The sequence below is a fragment of the Telmatherina bonti genome (genome assembly GCF_933228915.1).
Source record: "Telmatherina bonti genome assembly, chromosome: 2".
Lineage (NCBI taxonomy): Eukaryota > Metazoa > Chordata > Actinopteri > Atheriniformes > Telmatherinidae > Telmatherina > Telmatherina bonti.
Window position 1 is genome coordinate 7,818,369 of NC_136620.1, and position 19,949 is coordinate 7,838,317.

Below are 19,949 nucleotides of genomic sequence, written 5' to 3' on the forward strand. Positions count from 1 at the left end.
CTCATCCCCATCCTCATCCCCATCCTCATCCTCATCCCCATCCCCATCCTCATCCCCATCCTCATCCTCATCCCCATCCTCATCCTCATCCCCATCCTCATCCTCATCCCCATCCTCATCCTCATCCCCATCCCCATCCTCATCCCCATCCTCATCCTCATCCTCATCCTCATCCCCATCCTCATCCCCATCCTCATCCTCATCCTCCTGCATCTTCACCACACTGCTTGCTCTTCAGCGGGAAGGATGGCTTTCAGATGAGTTGCAGAGTTTGCTGGGTGACGCCGACCCACCCCTGCTTCTGAATACCTATAGCTACTGGAATCAGCAATTCCCACATGTTCCACTGGGACGCACACAAAGGCCGTTATTAGTACTGGTGTAATTAATGGAGTGGCTGAAAGGAACGCGGCGGGGGCATCTGGTTCCTACAGATTAATCCGAACGCTCCCTTAACAAGCCAACGCGCTCTCTTTCATGCTGCTGCAAAGCAACTCTCCTCTTGGCGAGTCGGGGTGTGTGTGTTTACTTTTGATAGTGGGATGAAGAGGTAAGGCAGGGGGGGGGGGGGGGGGGGCAGTGGAGTGGAGGGCTTTGTTTAAACTGGTAAAGATGGTGTTTCCAGAGACTGTGTAATGTTAGATGGTAAGACTGGGATGGACTTACCGTCTGATCCCAGCAGAGTCGCTGCCGGGTCTCACTCTGAGGTCGGGCTCGAGTTGCAGGTTTTCCGACAGGCAGTGAACGCAACTGGAGGGGTGTGAGGAAAGCAGCGCAGTAAACATCTTCATGGTTTTCTCTCAGAACATCAGCGCAAGGAAACGCTTAAAGCTCAGTGTGGATCCTTTACTGTCGTCATGACGACGTTGTTCCAGCTGCTGGCTGCTTTCAGACAGTTTTCCTGATCAGAATTTAACGTGTGATCAATAAAACTTCAGTTATTTTAACAAAGACTGAAGTTTCTTCCATCCTCCGCGAGAAGCCGGAACGTTCTTCTTGTTCTCGAGGCTCCGAGAAGAAAATTACGTCATTTTGTTCTTGCGGACGCATTGAAGACAGTTCTCGACACATCGGGCTCCGAGAAGTATCATGTGATTGGTCGGACATGTGAGGTGGGCGTGGTTAACACGGAGAAAGCAGGAAGCAGAGTTGCTGCGAGGTGGTGAGAAAGTACCATTTTCACATTAAAACACTCGGACCCAGCCGCGTGCACGACCCGCCCAGCCGCGTGCACGACCCGCCCTGCCGCGTGCACGACCCGCCCAGCCGCGTGCACGACCCGCCCAGCCGCGTGCACGACCCGCCCTGCCGCGTGCACGACCCGCCCAGCCGCGTGCACGACCCGCCCTGCCGCGTGCACGACCCGCCCTGCCGCGTGCACCACCCGCCCTGCCGCGTGCACCACCCGCCCTGCCGCGTGCACCACCCGCCCTGCCGCGGACGAAGTTGCTGGTTAAATCTGAAACTAGAAACTCGGAGAGTGGAAACCTCCGCCAAGCACGATGTTAAAGAATCCTTTTAAAACATTCCTGGATCCAAACGGGGATCCGGATCACCACCAAACCTGAATAATTTCTTCATTTTTACATTTGCAACAACTCTGGAAATGTTTATAAAAATCCATCGGTAACCTTTTGAGTTATTTTGAGCACAAAGACGGCGGTAAAAACAGAACTTCCATGGTGGAGGAAACAACCGGGTTCATGACACATAAAGCAGACATCGCCCCCCGCAGTGACCCCTCCCCGCTGCAGACCTGCTTCTCCTGGAGGATGGATGGAACTGACGAACAAGACGTTTTTTCTTGTTCTTGCTTCTCATGGAGGATGGAACAAGCTTTAGTCAAGATGCAGAAGGAGTCCACGCCGACCGCATCGGGACAGTAGGATCCGCTTGCCGCGCGTTGTGTGTTAACATAACGCCAAGGAGGAAAGACATCAGCAATGATCCGAAAGAAGCCATTGCTGCTTCCCAAACTATCTGGAGTGACGTCCCAACAACGTCAGTCCAAGATCAGACCGTATAATACTCAGAGAAACTGTAAAAAGCCCAAGTTGGGGTCCATGATGGTCCAGTTGGAAAAACCCTGAACCAGCATGGCGTTATGACCTCCAATTAATACTATAATTAATTAAAGATGCTCTATTACAGTAAATTAGCAATTATGTTAGTATAATTTTTATCCTCATAGAAAAGTTTTTGTTGAAAATATTTTCATAATAAAAGGTCAGATATTGATTTTTAAACTAAGTGAAAGGAAACACACAGTTTGACCATATATGGTCATCCAGTGAATAATTTTAGATATATTTAAGAGGAATAATTAAACAAAACTGACAGGAGCAAAATAACATTGATTAATGGTTCTGAATGCCGGTTCTAATTAATTTTTGATTAATTTATTTTTACTTTACCTGTCCGGCTTGTTGACAGCAGGATGATGGTCTGGCTTGCTGTGCTGAACACATTTACTGTTCCAAGAGAAGCCGGTGGGCTGTGAGGCTCCCCTTGGTACCTAAGCTTTATTCTTTATTTTATTATTTATTTCATAAGTCTGTTATTTCAGCTTATAACTGCTGAACCGGACCGGAAAGAAAGAGATAATACAAAAAAGGAAAGGATGAGGAAAAGAGACAAAGAAGAAAAAAAACTGATCAAAAAGTAGAAAACAAGCCACAGCAACTGTCTTCTCTACAGAAGAACATCTTTTACATCTGTTAGAGAACAGAGTTAATGAAGTTTCAAAGACATCCTGAGTAAAAACCATGAATAACTACAAGACCTCTGGAGCGGTGTCCTTTACACAGACCCGACATGTTTGGTCAAAAAGCAGAAAAACAGTCTATCAGCACAAACACCTGTCAGCATGGTGGTGGAGGGATGATGATGTGGGCTTGTTCTGCAGTCACATGACCCAGACTGTTTTATCCATCAGTCTGACAGACAGCGACATGCTGCAGGACGATGGTCCCTAACACGGCAGCAGGACCACGCTGTTGACATGATCCAGGCAAAGTCCAGACCTCCTGACTGAGATGCTGCGGCGGGACCTTCAGAGAGCTGCAGAAAACACAGAACTGAAGCAACGCTGGAAGGAGGAGCGGAGGAAAATGTCTGAAAACATCATCAGGAAAACCATTACGGCGACGAGATGCTGCTCAATGAGCTTCTGCAAGCTGCTGGACGTTCACAGTAATGCAGTGTTAGCTCGGTGTTACGACCTGGTCCTTTTCACATGACTGTACAACATATGAACCATGAGAATTTTCCCAAACACACACACACACACACACACACACACACACGGCTGCGCTTGTCACTGTTGTCACCATCAGACACACACTGCAGACGCTCCGAGCATCACACAGCCAAAAGCTGTGTGCTGCTGTCGGAGCGCAGGATGTGGCCTCTGATTTCAGCAGAGGAGTCTGGTGAGGGCTACATGTTGCTGAGTGAGAAGACCGGGGGAGGGGGGGGGGGGGGGGGGGGGGGGGGGGGGGAGGGCGAGAGGAGGCGCAGAAGAAATGAAATGATAAAACATGTTTTTCCCTGGAGAAAGACTGGTTGAGATTGCAGAGTAATCCCACAGCTCTGCAGGATCTGTGTGCACTTGCATTCAGGCTTTTGTGTACTTGTGTTCATATTTGTGTTGCTTGGTGTTAGATGTGTGTGTGTGTGTGTGTGTGTGTGTGTGTGTGTGTGTGTGTGTGTGTGTGTGTGTCCACGGTGAAGCCAGTGGAGGGACGACTGCATTCTAGTAATTATTGAGGAGAAAGCTAAATGAAAACTCACAGAACAGAGAATCCTCTTAAATTCTGCGGAGACCCCTGGGAGGTCGGGGCACGCCACACAAAAACACATCCAAACACACACAAACACACAAAAACATGAAACACACGGCCTTCTGGGGATAAACACACGCCACTCTGGATCTGCATGAGAGAGTTAATGTGTTCATGCATTTTGTAGTTTGATGTAGTTTGATGTTTGTCCCTGAACAGAAAGCAAACACTCAGACATCAGCCATCTTGGTTGGGGGGTGACAGATGGAGCCATCTTACGAGAGGTAACCGGCTCTGATGTTATCTCACTCTGATTAAAAGAAGAAAAAAGAAAAAGGTCAATCAAAATGTCGTTTTTCTTACAAGAATTTTAATTTTGCATTTAAAAAAAAAAAAAAGGCAAAAACACGTCTGTAGACGGAGCCAAAACCCGAAGGTTCCCCAGGAACCAGAGGAAGATCTGATGACGGCAGCTCGGCCGCTCAACCAGGAAGATTAAACCGCTTCATTTCTGCAGACATCATCAAACCTTATCATCTTTTCTTCTTTAAATTGATAGAAATAGACGTGGATGTTGCAGAATTTCAGTCTGGTCTATTTTCTGATTCCTGTATTGAATTGACACTTTGCTAAGCCCTGTTTGGATGATACATGAGTATTTTTTACCTTCCCAAAACTCAGCAGGACAGATGCCAAATAAGGATCAAACGATGTGGAAGACCCCACCTAATGAATCCATCAAAGACAATAAAAAACATTTATATTTGCTCCAGGACAAGATGCTAACGCAAACTAGCACACAGTTGTTAGCTACACGCTAGCAGAAAATTCTGCTGACGACATGAATTTCAGACTCGTCTTGCTTCCCGATCGCTGAGATTCGGTCAGGGCGAAGGTTTGATTTGACTCTCGTCGGGACATAAATATGTATTTTTTAACTTATGATGGATAGTTATTTGGGATATCATGTTGTTGAGAGAAAATATCTAAATGGATAAAATATCATAATCTAAAATCTTTCTGGCTTCAGTTTCTACTAAAATAGAAAAAACAGATTTATTTGTATTATTAGAAGTTTTTTTTATTTTCAACAAAAATTTATTGAAATCACAAAAAATACAATATTAAACAAAATAGGTACAATAAATCAATACAGATAAGACAAATAAGGTTATATACAAATTAATTAGAATTCCGCTTGAAGTAAGAAAAACATGAGAATACAATTTTATGTAACAATAAAATATAAAGTATAAATGATGAAGAGGAGGGATTAACAATTAAAAATATTTTCATAAAAATTAAGAAGCCTAATATTTTTCATATTGTTTTTAATGAGTTTCAGAGATTTAAAAAGTGAGTTAATTTTCATTTGGAATAAGGGAAACCGCAATTGTTTTTTGAGGAATCTTTATGAATAAAAAATTTGGCTTTTAATATGAAATAGTTAACTACATGTTCAAGAGATTTTGTAATATTAGAAGTAATGTTAATGTCTATAAGAAAAATATGTCATGATGATCATTACACTTGTTTTTGCAATAATTTGTACCAAACAAAACATGTATTTTTACATCTGAATAATACGTGAAGGCCAAGTAAATGCCTTATTATGAATAATAGTCAGTAGTCAGAAAGCTCATCTTTATCTCCACCTGCCTCAGCATGTCCTCCTCTCTGGCAGCTTTCATACTGCTACATACTAAGGAAACATGCGTTTTTCTTAGTGACATAATTATAACCTTTATTAATGACTTAATAGTAGCTGAGGATGTTCTGACTGAAGACACAAACACTGTTAGTGCTGCTCTCTGGCACTAGCTAACGTAGTTCTTTCAACAAGGCAAGCGACAGCGAGGACAGCCAAATCATGTTAACAAGGATTAAAAAAAAATCACATAGTGCTGACAAAATGTGCTGTTTGTCAGTCTGGGTGGGTTTGGTGGGTGTAACCGTATGCGATGTTTGTAAGGTTTTTAGTTTGCCTGACAAGGGGACTACAGATGTAAATTAGCCCAAAGGCTAGCTGTGGAAAAATGCATCAAATGGCAACATTTATGTTAGAATTAGTATAAATAAATAAACAAAATATCATCGGCATCAGCTGATTAATCAATAATCTGTGCCCTGTACCTCTCTCTCTTCAGTGGCCCCTTCTCTTGCACATACTTGCACTAATAAAAAACTTCTGCTTTTAACATTTTAAACATAAATTTACTTTTGATTTTAGGTTGTTACTCTGGCATGGTGTTTAATTTAATCACCTCTGCCAACAGGTTTTCCAAGATATCAAAGATAGATGTGGATCCTGACAACAGTCTGGATACCACCATCCAGAACAGGAACAACTTTTCATCACTGCAAGAAAACAAACATGCTACACACACCCCAATATCATTATCCACAGATCTGGAATCTGATAGTGGATCCATATAAGATGGATGTTGGACCAGAACATCTGCTGGAATCGTTAGATAAGCTGCTTGCTGGAGGTCTGACACGCTGCGCTGCTTTTCTAGTTATTATTATTTTTAATGTAATATATATATGGATATTTATATGGATATTTTTAACTGATTTTCTTTTACTGACATTTATTGTTTGTGGTACTTGATATGCCGGTGAACCAATATTTCTTTCCTTTTTTTGCACATAGTGTAATAATTAATAAAGAAATGGTGAGATTTTATCTATTTAAATGGGTTATAAGACTGAACTGGTTGTAGCAAATCTGGGCTGAGCTCTTTGTTCAATGGAAAATATGTGAACAACTCATGACACTGCTGGGGACATGTCCCACTCTACTATACTCCCTATATATATATATATATATATATATATATATATATATATATATATATATATATATATATATATATATATATATATATATATATTTACTACCAGTTCTACATCCATGAATGGAGCCCTCCTAACCATTCCCAGATCATATTTTGTCACTAAGGGAGACGGATGTTTCCTATCAGAGGCTCTGTCCTTTGGACGTCGTTACACACTGAGCAACTCTAAATACCTTCATATACCTGAACATTCATCCAGACTAACTCACTCTATCCCTTCAATCACAAGGAATGATAGATACTCTTGAGTTTTTATCAAAAAACTATATCGTAAAGCAAAACCATGCCGACACAATTCATCAGCGATGCATGATGTCACGTTGAAAAGCAGAAAGAGATCCATCTTTTTTTATCGTGCTGCATGAACAGCTCTGTCAGCGCTGTTATTGGACATGTGACCCGAGTCCCAGGTGTGGCTTCAGACTGACGTTAGTTAGTGCAGCGTTGTCTGCTGGAAAAGCGCTGGTATCTGTAATGCTAACTATACTGTTGTAGCAAATGGCTCCCAGGTTAGCAGCTAGCTGCTGCTGTAACATTGAATGGGTCCCAGGTGCGAGACTGAAGCACTAAGTAATTCAGTGCCACTCCAACAGAAGGCCTGTAAAGAGGCACCATTAATTTGAGTGGAAATTGGACAAACACACACACACACACACACACACACACACACACACATGCTTGTAAGATCAGTGACACATGAATGTGTGCACACCCACTCAAACATGCACGTACCCACAGATCTCACACATCTGGTTAATGTAATACCACATTAATGTGCATGAGCCTGATAGCTCAGCTCAGCTGGCTGTGTGTGTGTGTGTGTGTGTGTGTGTGTGTGTGTGTGTGTGTGTGTGTGTGTGTGTGTGTGTGTGAGATGGAGATTACATGCCTCTATTACAACACCACTGCAGCTTTAAGCCTGTGTGTGTCAGCCCTGTTTGAGATGTGGATCAGACATTCACACTGTTGTTTCATTAAAGTACAACAAAAGCATCCGTCCAATTGTTAGAATCAGTATTAATACTCATATCTGTGACAGATTTCCTTATTTGAGCTGTTCCGAGTGGTGTTGCTTGGCATTCTGACCCACTCCTGCCGGTTTGGAGGATCAGTTCAGCTCTTGAAGAGCTGCATACTGCATAATATGTTGTATATGTGCTCCTTTTTCGTGGGTGTGGGCCTGTATCCTGTGCGCTCACAGGATATGTGAGAGACAGACCGAGAGTGTGAGTCAGGGGAGTGTTGATGGGTCTCAGTAGGAGTCAGAATGTGGAGCATAGGCTCCCCGAGGAGAGGAGGAGCGGAGAAAAAACCTCCTACAGATCAAATGGAGAACATTCTCCGGCCTTGCTCTGCCATATGAACACACACAGTGACACACACCATTCCGTCGGGGAATCCCAAAAGCTGCATGACTGCTTACAGCATCCCAAGGTTGGGTCAATGTGATGAAAATGCTTAAATCTTTCACTGCGTTGCGCGTGAAACGCAAGGTGTGAAGGAGAAGCATGAGAGGGCAAGACGTGGTTAAAGATGTCAGTAGAAACCGCCGAAGTGATGAAAAGGTAAGGACCAAGTCAGCCAGGGAGTTGTCAGTCAAGGCAGGGGGGCGGAAACAGCCACTGTCAGAGACAAATAGCGAGTCATTAACCCAGCTAGCTACTTCTAGGACGGCGTGGGTGGAAAGCGGCGTTCGTGGAAGACAGCCGATGCCGTTCGTAGTCTTTCCAAAGGTATTTGTGAGGCCCGCGTTAATTGAGCACATACAGCTGCACTCTCGTCTCCTCTCAGCGGGGGGGAGGAGAGATTATCAGAGAGCCCGTGGAGCTGGGAGGAAGGAAACTAGGGAGGAAAGATGGGTGAAGTGGAGGCAGGACTTGAAGATGTTCAGAGAGGAGGGCGCGTCTGTTTGTGCAGGGAGCCTTTGGGTGACTGGTTTGCCTCCCGCGGGACGTCTTCCCACTGCTAAGCTCTTACCGTCTGTCGCAAACACACACAGAGCGCACACACACCTCGCTGCGTCTGTCGTCAGGATAGCAGCTGAGTCCTGCGAGGCCCAGACTCTTATTAAAACCACAGATCACTTTCTAGCCGAGGTAGGAGGGGTGTAATCTGAAACAGAATTACAGCCAAGCTCCACGCTCACCGCCGTCCGTCCACTAAATAAACACCACTCTCCTCTTAGCTTCAGTCTTTTTCTTTCTCTTACTGGTTTTCCATCGCCGCGTTCCCCCTCTCCTCCCCCCCCCCGTCTCCCTGCTTTCTCCCACCTCCCTCTGCGAGTCTGTACCCGGGGGTGGCCCGAAGATTCCTCTGCTAAGCCCTTGGCATACGTACAAGTGCAGAGACACAGCTGGCTGCCGCTCAGGTTTTCCAGGGAGAGAGCAGGAGCCTGGCACCAGAGGAGAGGGGGGATGGAGGAGGAAGAGGAGGTGGTAGTGGGGGAGTACAACACGCAGAGAGGGGGTGAGACGGAGAAGGGTTGTTGTGAAGTCATTTTTCATCACAGGGTTCATTTTTCACTGCAGAGTTCTCCCAGTCTCTACATCGCTCTATTTCTCTTTATCTGTCCTCTCCTCCTCCTGCTCCCCTCCCTTGATCCCGCTTTGTCTCTCTTTATCTTCCCCCCTTTTCCTTTTTTCTCCCACCCCCCCCCCACCTCTCTCCTTTCCTCTCTCCCTGTAGCCTCAACTCTTTCCGTCCTCTCTCCGCTCCCTCTCTCTCTCTTTCAGCCTACTTTCTCCTTTATGAAATATGGATGGGAGCAGTTTTGGGCGCACTGAGAGGTTTGAGTCGGAGGGAGGGATGGAACTTGGGAACTGGCGATGGAGGGAGGGAGGGAAATGGGAGGAGGGAGGGAGAGATGGAGCTCGTGTCTCTGCAGACATGCCTTGTGCATGCACCTAAACACCTCACTGAGCAATCTGTCAACATGTCAGCAACACATGTTTGGTAAAAAAAGAAGAGGGAGTGTTTGGAAGGAGAGAGGAGAGGTAAAAAAGAAGAAAAAATGCTCTTCCCTTCCAGTGGGAGTAATGGCTCCCACCAGGACTCTGGAAATGCTTTGAATTCAGCAGATTTCTATTGCGGGGTCCTCCCCTGGGGGCGTCTTTTTTACAATGCCTGCATCTCAGAAATTTGAGCCCGAGGACCCCTGGGGGCGTCCTTTCATAATGCCTGAAAATGTAGGGTTATATTGTGTGCTCTTCCCCATGGGGCTTTTATTAATACCTGTATTCACTGCCACTGGAAATTACACAGGCGGCGCTGCAGGGGCCCCGGCTCGCTCCAGGAAGGGAGAAAGACTCTGCAGGGACGTTTTCTCTCTTTTCTTACCTCCTTCCCCCCCTTCTTCTTCCTTCTTCCCCTCCTACTTTGACTCTCTTCCCTTTTTTTACTTACTTAATGCAAGAGTGAAAAAGAAGAATTTGCCAAAGGACACGAGAAAGTATGTTGTGTGTGTTTGGGTGCGTTGGCACCAGCTAACCCTCTCGTATTCAGCCCTACTTCGCTCAGAGGAAAAGAAACACATGATTAAAAATGTAACTTCCTTGTTCCCGTCCTCTTCTTCTCATCTCCTCTCTCTTTATGTGCTTTTGTGACTGTGGGCAGAACCTGCAGAGTAAATATTTGTGTGTCTGTGTTGCAGTGTCTGTGTGTGTGTAAAGGCTTAGATCCACCGTCCGGTGTGTGATTTTCCTCTCCATGTAAGACGATGATGGTCTGTGTTTTAAACATTCATTAGAATTCTATCAGCCAAAGGGTTTGCTGCTTCTCTGTGTGTGTGTGTGCGCGTTGGTTTGTTTGTGTGTATTAATCCAATATTTACACAGCAAGATTATAGAAATATCCATTTACATATTTCTGAATAAATAAAGTTGTTCTGATCTCCCCAGTCAGACTGCTGACAACCAGGAGATCCTGTTTCCCTTTAGCCTCCTCAGCTCTGACACAAGTGTTGCTTGCAGTGATTATTTTGGTGTCAACCATAAAATCTACGAGGGCTGTGTGTGTAGAAGAACATCGACATCTCCATCACACATTAGTGAGCGTGAAAGCCACCTTTGAATGAGAGGAAAGCAGCCCAGTTCATCTGCAAAGTAGTAGGAAAATAAAAAAGTAAAATCTGATGAAAAGTAGAGTTTAAAGGGAATTTGAGGAGTTTTAGAGATGTGTTGAGATGAGTCCATCCAGCTGGAACCACTAACAGCGAGCTGATTCGGTCCTAGCAGGGGTCAGGAGTCCCAACCAGTTCAGTCCAGGATCAGACCATGCGACACCCACGGAAAAGCCAAGAGCTACACCTCAGACTCTGCAGGGCTCAGTTAGCTTGGTAAACGTAAAAGTTCATGATGAGTAGAAAAAGACTGAACCAGAAAAGCTGAACCACATTTTTAAAGTGGTCGAAAACATTTACAGGCGTCATTAAAGGTGGAGTATGTAAGATTTTCAATATTTTCAAAATACATTTAATAAAATAACTACTTCATAATTAGTTTTTTCTTTTTTAAACATGTAGATTCCAGTCTGTCCATATTTGATGCGTTATTAAATTGCAAGTTTAATTATCTTGCATACTCCACCTTTAAACAGAAATCTCCTTTAGAAGGCATTTCAAAACAAATACAAGATAAAATGACAAGTTCCAGTCACTTGATGTAGCAAATGAAAAAGACATTTGGCCAAAGCGAGGCTTGGCTTTGGGATGTGTAGCATGATATGACGGGAAGGAGCTGTAACACCTGCAGATACTGGCTGTGAAGCACGGTGGTGGAGGGAGGATGATATGGGCTCCGGCAGCCAGACAATCTGTAGATGCAGACATACTTGTCTGTAAGGAATTGGGAAGAGCACAGTCCGTGTGTTTACATGGGAGTTTTAATTCCTGTTCAATTCTGAATAAAAGTTAATTCCACTTTAAAGTGATGAAAAACGACCATGTAAACACTTCATTCCTCATGCAAAAGTCTGTTCGGAATTAAACTTAATCCCGATGTAAGTGTCTGGTTTATTCGCATTTTAATTCCGAACTATTTCATTCCTCTGTCATGTAAACCTTCATTCTGCTCTAAGTTAACTCCAGTCGTTCTGAGCATGCTCGTTACCTTGTCCTGTCCCGATGACGCGCGTTGTTTTACCTCCCGTGTTCGGTGGTCTATCTTTCTTCTCCTTCTCAGTTGCTGCAGAAAGTGAAGTAGTATGCTGGTGTTGAGCTGCTACTTCACATTTATAATAAAAATAGCAGCGAAACTGGTTCGTATTATGTCGTTTTTACAAGTTACGACTGAAAAGACGAGAAGCAGGGAGCCAACTTCGTTTATTTCTGATATACGTCATACATCACGTGCACCCTCTGTCCAATCAGAACCCTTCCCAACCCGCCGCTCTAAAGAGGAGTTAAGTGAGGATGAGTTTCATGTCAACCTTCATTGGATATTATTTTCATGTAAACTCGTAGGAGAATACGTTTATTATTTAATTAATTATTAATTAATTATTAATTATTATTAATTAATTATTTAATTCCGAATTGTTAATTCCGAATAAAAAAAACATCATGCCACTGCACCCATTGAGGCCTCATGTGGAAGCTGTCCTATTGCTGCAGAACCTTCTTTTATTCATTTAAATAATCATGTTTTCATGCTTTTTTCATTAAAGTTATTTGATTTTTTTACGCTGACATAACTGGTCCTAGTATACGATATAAGCTGTTATTTGTCTGGTTTTTATTCATGTCTAATTTCTTCAGCGAACAATCTTTACGCCATGTCACGGTATTAGCAGACTGATTATAAGGTGCAGCTCTGTCGCAGATGAAAGATGATCTCCTGCAGGTTCTAAACAGTAACCTGCTCAGAACTGATCCAATGTCTTTGTTTTTGATGTTTTCAAAGCTGAGAAATCAGGAAACATTTTTACAGAAAACCTTCAGGCAGGTTTTTTTTAAACAATGTCTTTGTGACTGATGAACTTTATCAGACCATCACCCTTGTGGTTCTTATACATTTTATTAATCTCATTTAATTAACCTCAATATCAGCTAAAACACGAGATTATTCAGGGTTTTTATTGTAGTTTGAAGTTGCCGTTTCTTTTTTCTTTAAGTTAGCAGTCTAACAGATGAATTAGGTCAGAAGTGAGCCTGATTTATGACTCCTACAGGTATACGTAGCAGAAAAATTAGTTTAAACCTTCTGCTTTATCTGGTTTCAACCTTATTAATCACTCCTTTTATACATAAAAATACATGTAAGTAATGGTTTTCACATCCACATGCACAGACTTTATGGATGACCGTGTGCTTTTGTTCATAATACATTAAGCTCTTATTGCATCTGGACAGTCAACATGGTGCAGTTTGTGCAGCTGCTGTGGACAAACTGCACCATGCACACTTTGTCCTGCATGCACTCATACAACAAGAGCTAACTTACTTTCTTCTGGTTTCGGACACTCCGTTGTACCTGACATGTTCCGATGGTCATCTTCTGTCTTCGTCTGAGTGTGTGGCGTGTGTAAATCAGCTGATGCTCACTAAAGAACTTATGGCCCCACTGAGCTGGTGAAGTGACAAAATTCAGACCCGCTTGGTGTGACAGACAGAACCATGAAATCATCCTCACCAGTGGCATTAAAACAGTTCATATTTTTTTTATTTCATTTATATATGAATTTCTTGACCTGGCAGAGAAAAGAAAAGAAGACAAAGATGCTATTTCATCGATTCATTTTGATGCCAGTTTAATTATGATTGGAAAATGTTCACAAACAACCTTTTTTCCGAGTAGTTAAATGACAGGAACACAGTTGTGAAGTGGGGCAGGAAGCTAAAAGTTGCACTGCTGCCCGGGCACTGTACGAGATGGACCGTCCGTCACCCTGAAGGTGGCAAATAGTTAACAACAAAGCTAGCAGCTAGCCTAGAAGCTAACCTAGCAGCTAACCTAGTAGCAAGCCTAGAAGCTACTGTTACTGGGCGTGAGATTTACTGATCGGAAGCGTTTGGACGCATTCTGGTTGTTCTGGACATGAGAACAGACGTGACCTGGACGAGACCTCCTGCATACGGAAGCTGTTTAAAGCCAAAATAAAATCCAACAGTGATTCTACAAACACGTGACAGCAGCTCTGTTCAGTCCAGTTAAAGGAACTGGTTGTTCCTGACTGTTCCCAACATATTATCCTGAACATTTCAAGGAAACATTTTAAGAAAACATGTTTGATATGTGTTGTATTTATTTATGGTTCCAGATAGATAAAAGATAGAGGAGATAAATCTGTTTGGTTGCATAAATTGCATGAAAGGACTATAAAGTAGTATAAAGGTAAAAGAATGGAGTCAGAAAAAAAACTTAAAATATGCAGAAAAATCCTGATAATCGTTTAATATCAGAATTGTAGCACTGAGGTACCTAAGATTGTACACTTCTAAATCATGCAAACAAGAAAGCAGGTCAGACATCCAGTAAGCAGCTCTTTCAGTGATTCCAGCAGTTGTTCTGGTCCTACATTCATCTCATATGGATCCACTATCAGACTCCAGATCCATTGATGATGTTTTGGCTAATTTGTGGTGTTTGTTGCATGTTTGATGTCTAGCATCTTGCAGTGATGAAAAGTTGTTCTTATTCTGAACGGTAGTATCCAGATTGTTGTTCCTGTTCTGGATGGTAGTATCCAGATTGTTGTTCCTGTTCTGGATGGTAGTATCCAGATTGTTGTTCCTGTTCTGGATGGTAGTATCCAGATTGTTGTTCCTGTTCTGGATGGTAGTATCCAGATTGTTGTTCCTGTTCTGGATGGTAGTATAGAGAATGTTGTTCCTGTTCTGGATGGTAGTATCCAGATTGTTGTTCCTGTTCTGGATGGTAGTATAGAGAATGTTGTTCCTGTTCTGGATGGTAGTATCCAGATTGTTGTTCCTGTTCTGGATGGTAGTATCCAGACTGTTGTTCCTGTTCTGGATGGTAGTATCCAGATTGTTGTTCCTGTTCTGGATGGTAGTATCCAGATTGTTGTTCCTGTTCTGGATGGTAGTATACAGAACGTTGTTCCTGTTCTGGATGGTAGTATCCAGATTGTTGTTCCTGTTCTGGATGGTTGTATCCAGATTGTTGTTCCTGTTCTGGATGGTAGTATCCAGACTGTTGTTCCTGTTCTGGATGGTAGTATCCAGATTGTTGTTCCTGTTCTGGATGGTAGTATCCAGAATGTTGTTCCTGTTCTGGATGGTAGTATACAGAACGTTGTTCCTGTTCTGGATGGTAGTATCCACATTGTTGTTCCTGTTCTGGATGGTAGTATCCAGATTGTTGTTCCTGTTCTGGATGGTAGTATCCAGAATGTTGTTCCTGTTCTGGATGGTAGTTGGTGGTGGTTTCTATGTAAAATCTGTCTCCAACATCCTTTGTAGCGCCGTCCTGGTCAGCTTGTGCATTTCAGACATTTGCTGGTATTTCACCAGATACAATGTGTAAATTGTCCGTTGATAAGGTTTACAATTAGAACAACTAACCCCCCACTTCCATGCAGAACTGGGGGAAAGTGTCCGTGGTCCGTGTGGTGACTTTGGATGGCAGATGCTTCATTTTTCTCGGAAGCGTCTGCATGATTTGGAGACGATGGACATCTCATGTGATTGTTTTACTTTGGGTAAAGCTAGTTTGGTGAACCAGCGGGCGTCTGAGTGAGAAGGTAGTGTGTGTGTGTGTGTGTGTGTGTGTGTGCACCCATGTGTTAACTATCTGTTCAGATCCATATGTGAGTGTGTTTTTATGTCTTTTTTGGTGTGTGTGTGTGTGTGTGTGTGGACTGGTCGGGATAGAGTCGTCATGGGGCCATGTGGGGGCCTCCTTTATATGTGTGTATATGTGGGGGGTGTCTAGATAATGAGGAACAGGCCATTCCCTTGGATTCCTGCACCCCTGCCAACAACCCGGACCCCCACAACCTCTCCCTCCCTTTCTTCTCTTTTTTTTCTCCCCCTTCCTGCTGACACCTGGGACTTTTTTCATCTTTCCCTCCGTGTTTGTTCCCTTCTTCTTCTGCTTCTTCTTCTCTGTCTTCCCAACTGGAACGTGTCTCCTCCCTCAATTTTGCACACCTCTCTGGTCTCTTCTCTCTGAGCACACAGTACACACTGTCTCTCTCCCCCCCCCCTCCATGCTGTCCTTCCCTGCTGACTTCTCAAACTCTAAACTGACCACATCCCTTCCTTTCACCCCTCTCTCCCTTCCCCCATCACCTCCCTCCATTCTCTCCCCATCATTTCTGTTCCCTGTGGAGCTGGCCCCAAAGCTCTGATCCCTTCCTCCATGCCCCCCAACCTCCCACTGTGCCCTCCCAAGACATGCACACACACACACACACACACACACACACATGCACACTCACGTGCACCCTGTGGCGACTGGCCCCAAAGCAGCCCCTGTTTGTCTCCCTCCCTCTGTTTTTCCACTCCTCCACCTCTCTCTCCCACACCCCGTTTGATGCCTTATGCACTTCTTTCAGGATGTTTTTCTCAAGTTGCTGCGCTGAAGTCTGCAGATGAATGCCGCAGATATTTTGCTCCGTTACCTCCCGAGTAAACCGCTTCTCTTCTGACCTCTTGAAACACTTTTATCTTTGCTAGTGAACAATAATCACACCATGCAGACTTTTAAGTCTCCATCAAAGTCACCCTTAAAAGCCAAAATGTGTACAACTAAACAAGTTTTATTAAAAAGCTGAGCATGTTTTGATTAAATCTCCTCCTTTCAGTCTTACTTGCTGCATCTCAGCTGGTTTTAAAGTCAGAACTCGGCTTTCAAAAGTTGTTGATTTACTTGCATCCTTGTTGCATCACCAGCGGCTTTCAACCTCTGCTTTCATATTCTCATGTGAATTTTCCAGAACTAAAATAAAGTGTTTTATGCTGATTTTGAAGGCAGTTTGGGCTCCTGCCCATCATGATGCTCCCTCCGCCATGCTTCACAGTAGGGAGCAGGTTCCACATCATGATGCTCCCTCCACCATGCTTCACAGTAGGGAGCAGGTTCCACATCATGATGCTCCCTCCACCATGCTTCACAGTAGGGAGCAGGTTCCACATCATGATGCTCCCTCCGCCATGCTTCACAGTAGGGAGCAGGTTCCACATCATGATGCTCCCTCCGCCATGCTTCACAGTAGGGAGCAGGTTCCACATCATGATGCTCCCTCCACCATGCTTCACAGTAGGGAGCAGGTTCCACATCATGATGCTCCCTCCACCATGCTTCACAGTAGGGAGCAGGTTCCACATCATGATGCTCCCTCCACCATGCTTCACAGTAGGGAGCAGGTTCCACATCATGATGCTCCCTCCACCATGCTTCACAGTAGGGAGCAGGTTCCACATCATGATGCTCCCTCCACCATGCTTCACAGTAGGGAGCAGGTTCCACATCATGATGCTCCCTCCACCATGCTTCACAGTATAGAGCAGGTTCCACATCATGATGCTTCCTGCGCCATGCTTCACAGTAGGGAGCAGGTTCCACATCATGATGCTTCCTCCACCATGCTTCACAGTATAGAGCAGGTTCCACATCATGATGCTTCCTCCACCATGCTTCACAGTATAGAGCAGGTTCCACATCATGATGCTTCCTCCGCCATGCTTCACAGTAGGGAGCAGGTTCCACATCATGATGCTCCCTCCGCCATGCTTCACAGTAGGGAGCAGGTTCCACATCATGATGCTTCCTCCACCATGCTTCACAGTAGGGAGCAGGTTCCACATCATGATGCTTCCTCCACCATGCTTCACAGTAGGGAGCAGGTTCCACATCATGATGCTTCCTCCACCATGCTTCACAGTAGGGAGCAGGTTCCACATCATGATGCTTCCTCCGCCATGCTTCACAGTAGGGAGCAGGTTCCACATCATGATGCTTCCTCCACCATGCTTCACAGTAGGGAGCAGGTTCCACATAATGATGCTTCCTCCGCCATGCTTCACAGTAGGGAGCAGGTTCCACATCATGATGCTTCCTCCGCCATGCTTCACAGTAGGGAGCAGGTTCCACACCATGATGCTCCCTCCACCATGCTTCACAGAAGGTTATACTGCTGGTTTTGGGAGTTTTTTTTCTCATTGTTGTAAGATTTGTCAGAACCTGATGAACAGGTATTCCGGTCGTATTGAATTTCCTCCATTTCAAAACAGGTTTTTTTTTTTTTGTAATTTAAAGCCTTTGTAGTCTAACCCAGCTTTATGCATTTGTTTGATGTTTGGTGCTCCATAAAGTCCTGGTAAATTTGTACCTTTAACCATACTTTATTAACTTTATTGATAACTTGAAAACCATTAATACCAAGGTTCAATTTAAACCATAAAGTAGTTACAACAATGTGATCCGGAGGAAGGTCAGACTCTTTTCTTATCAGCAATCTGTGCCGATAACTTGGCACATCATGGCCATTTATTCCTTTAATTTAAGGTGTAAGATCAGCTGGAATATCAAATACTGACTGTATGCGATTACAAAAGTCAGATGGGATGATCAGGTGTTACATTTATTTCAATATATTTGTCATTTTTATAATTTCATGGCAAAAAGCGGTCACATTGGCAGGTTTTAATCGACAAATCTTTTCAGTTCAGATTTGATTTCTGTATATTTGTGGGTATGATATGTAAATAAAGCAGGTTAAAGTGAAAAAGTAAATACTACATGGTATCGTTTACTTCATGCTACAAAAAGGTACGAAACATGGAGACGGTAAACATTTTTGATGTCCATTATGAAGGCAAATCGTCACAATTTAATGGCCAACAACGGTTAATGGTTTAACGCCACATCACGGAAATTTCAACACCCACCTCAGTGCCGCTTTGATCACATGTTTGATTCCTTACTTGTCACCATTTTCCAGTTCTTGCCATCGGCAGCAGCAGTCGGATCAACCAGTCTGTAATGGGAGCTGCTATTAGGAGCTGATATCCGGTTTCTTTTAAGAGACGAGCGCTCATTGTTGTTTAGTGCTCAAAATGGCTCCATGTAAACCGATGACGGCTCTCCTTGACCCCAAAATGAAACTGGACACCCTTAGAGAGCTCGGGGGTTGGTCCAATCGGGATTAAAGTTCATGTTAAAGTGCACGTTTGTCAACAAGCTCTTTTACCTTTTCTTCTCTTCTGCTGTTGTAAGAGCCAAACCCTACCTCCATGCTTCTTAAATTGATTTAAGCTGCATGGGTCGGGCTCTGTGAAGGATGCAAAAACAAACGGTATGTTGTAAGAGTAACACAAAGCTACGCCCAGGTGCACGGGCACGTGCACACGCAGAGTTTCAGTCACAGACAGTAGTGGCAAAGGGCAGCGTACCACAGGGAGACGGCCTATAATAGTTTTAACCCAGCGCTCAGGTGTGACTCGCCTTTGTCCAGCAAAATGTCAGAGAAAAGCAGCAGTCCGGGGGGGGGGGGGGGCTGGTAGGGGGGACTAGTCAGATCAATCAGCTGATTTATCTGATAGCTGATTTTACATCTGGTTTGTTTCTGACAGATACTTCACTGTTTTATAAATTTAGAACTTTAACCAAATGACTGACTGACTGGCTGTTATGTCCAGTGACTGACTGGATGACTGGATGACTGGATGGCTGGATGACTAACTGGCTGTTATGTCCAGTGACTGACTGACTGACTGACTGACTGGATGGCTGGATGACTAACTGGCTGTTATGTCCAGTGACTGACTGACTGACTGACTGGATGACTAACTGGCTGTTATGTCCAGTGACTGACTGACTGACTGACTGGATGACTAACTGGCTGTTATGTCCAGTGACTGACTGACTGACTGACTGACTGGATGGCTGGATGACTAACTGGCTGTTATGTCCAGTGACTGACTGACTGGATGACTGGATGGCTGGATCACTAACTGGCTGTTATGTCCAGTGGCTGACTGACTGACTGACTGGATGACTGGATGACTAACTGGCTGTTATGTCCAGTGACTGACTGACTGACTGACTGGATGACTGGATGACTAACTGGCTGTTATGTCCAGTGACTGACTGACTGACTGACTGACTGGATGACTGGATGACTAACTGGCTGTTATGTCCAGTGACTGACTGACTGACTGACTGACTGGATGACTGGATGACTAACTGGCTGTTATGTCCAGTGACTGACTGACTGACTGACTGACTGGATGACTGGATGACTAACTGGCTGTTATGTCCAGTGACTGACTGACTGACTGACTGGATGGCTGGATGACTAACTGGCTGTTATGTCCAGTGACTGACTGACTGGATGACTGGATGGC

General features: G+C 44.2%; 1 protein-coding gene across 1 annotated transcript in view; it reads left to right on the plus strand.

Moving 5' to 3' along the window:
* Window positions 1–19,949, plus strand: part of znf423 (zinc finger protein 423) — a 230,523-nt gene that overhangs the window by 50,110 nt on the left and 160,464 nt on the right. The gene's annotated exons all lie outside the window — the stretch shown is intronic.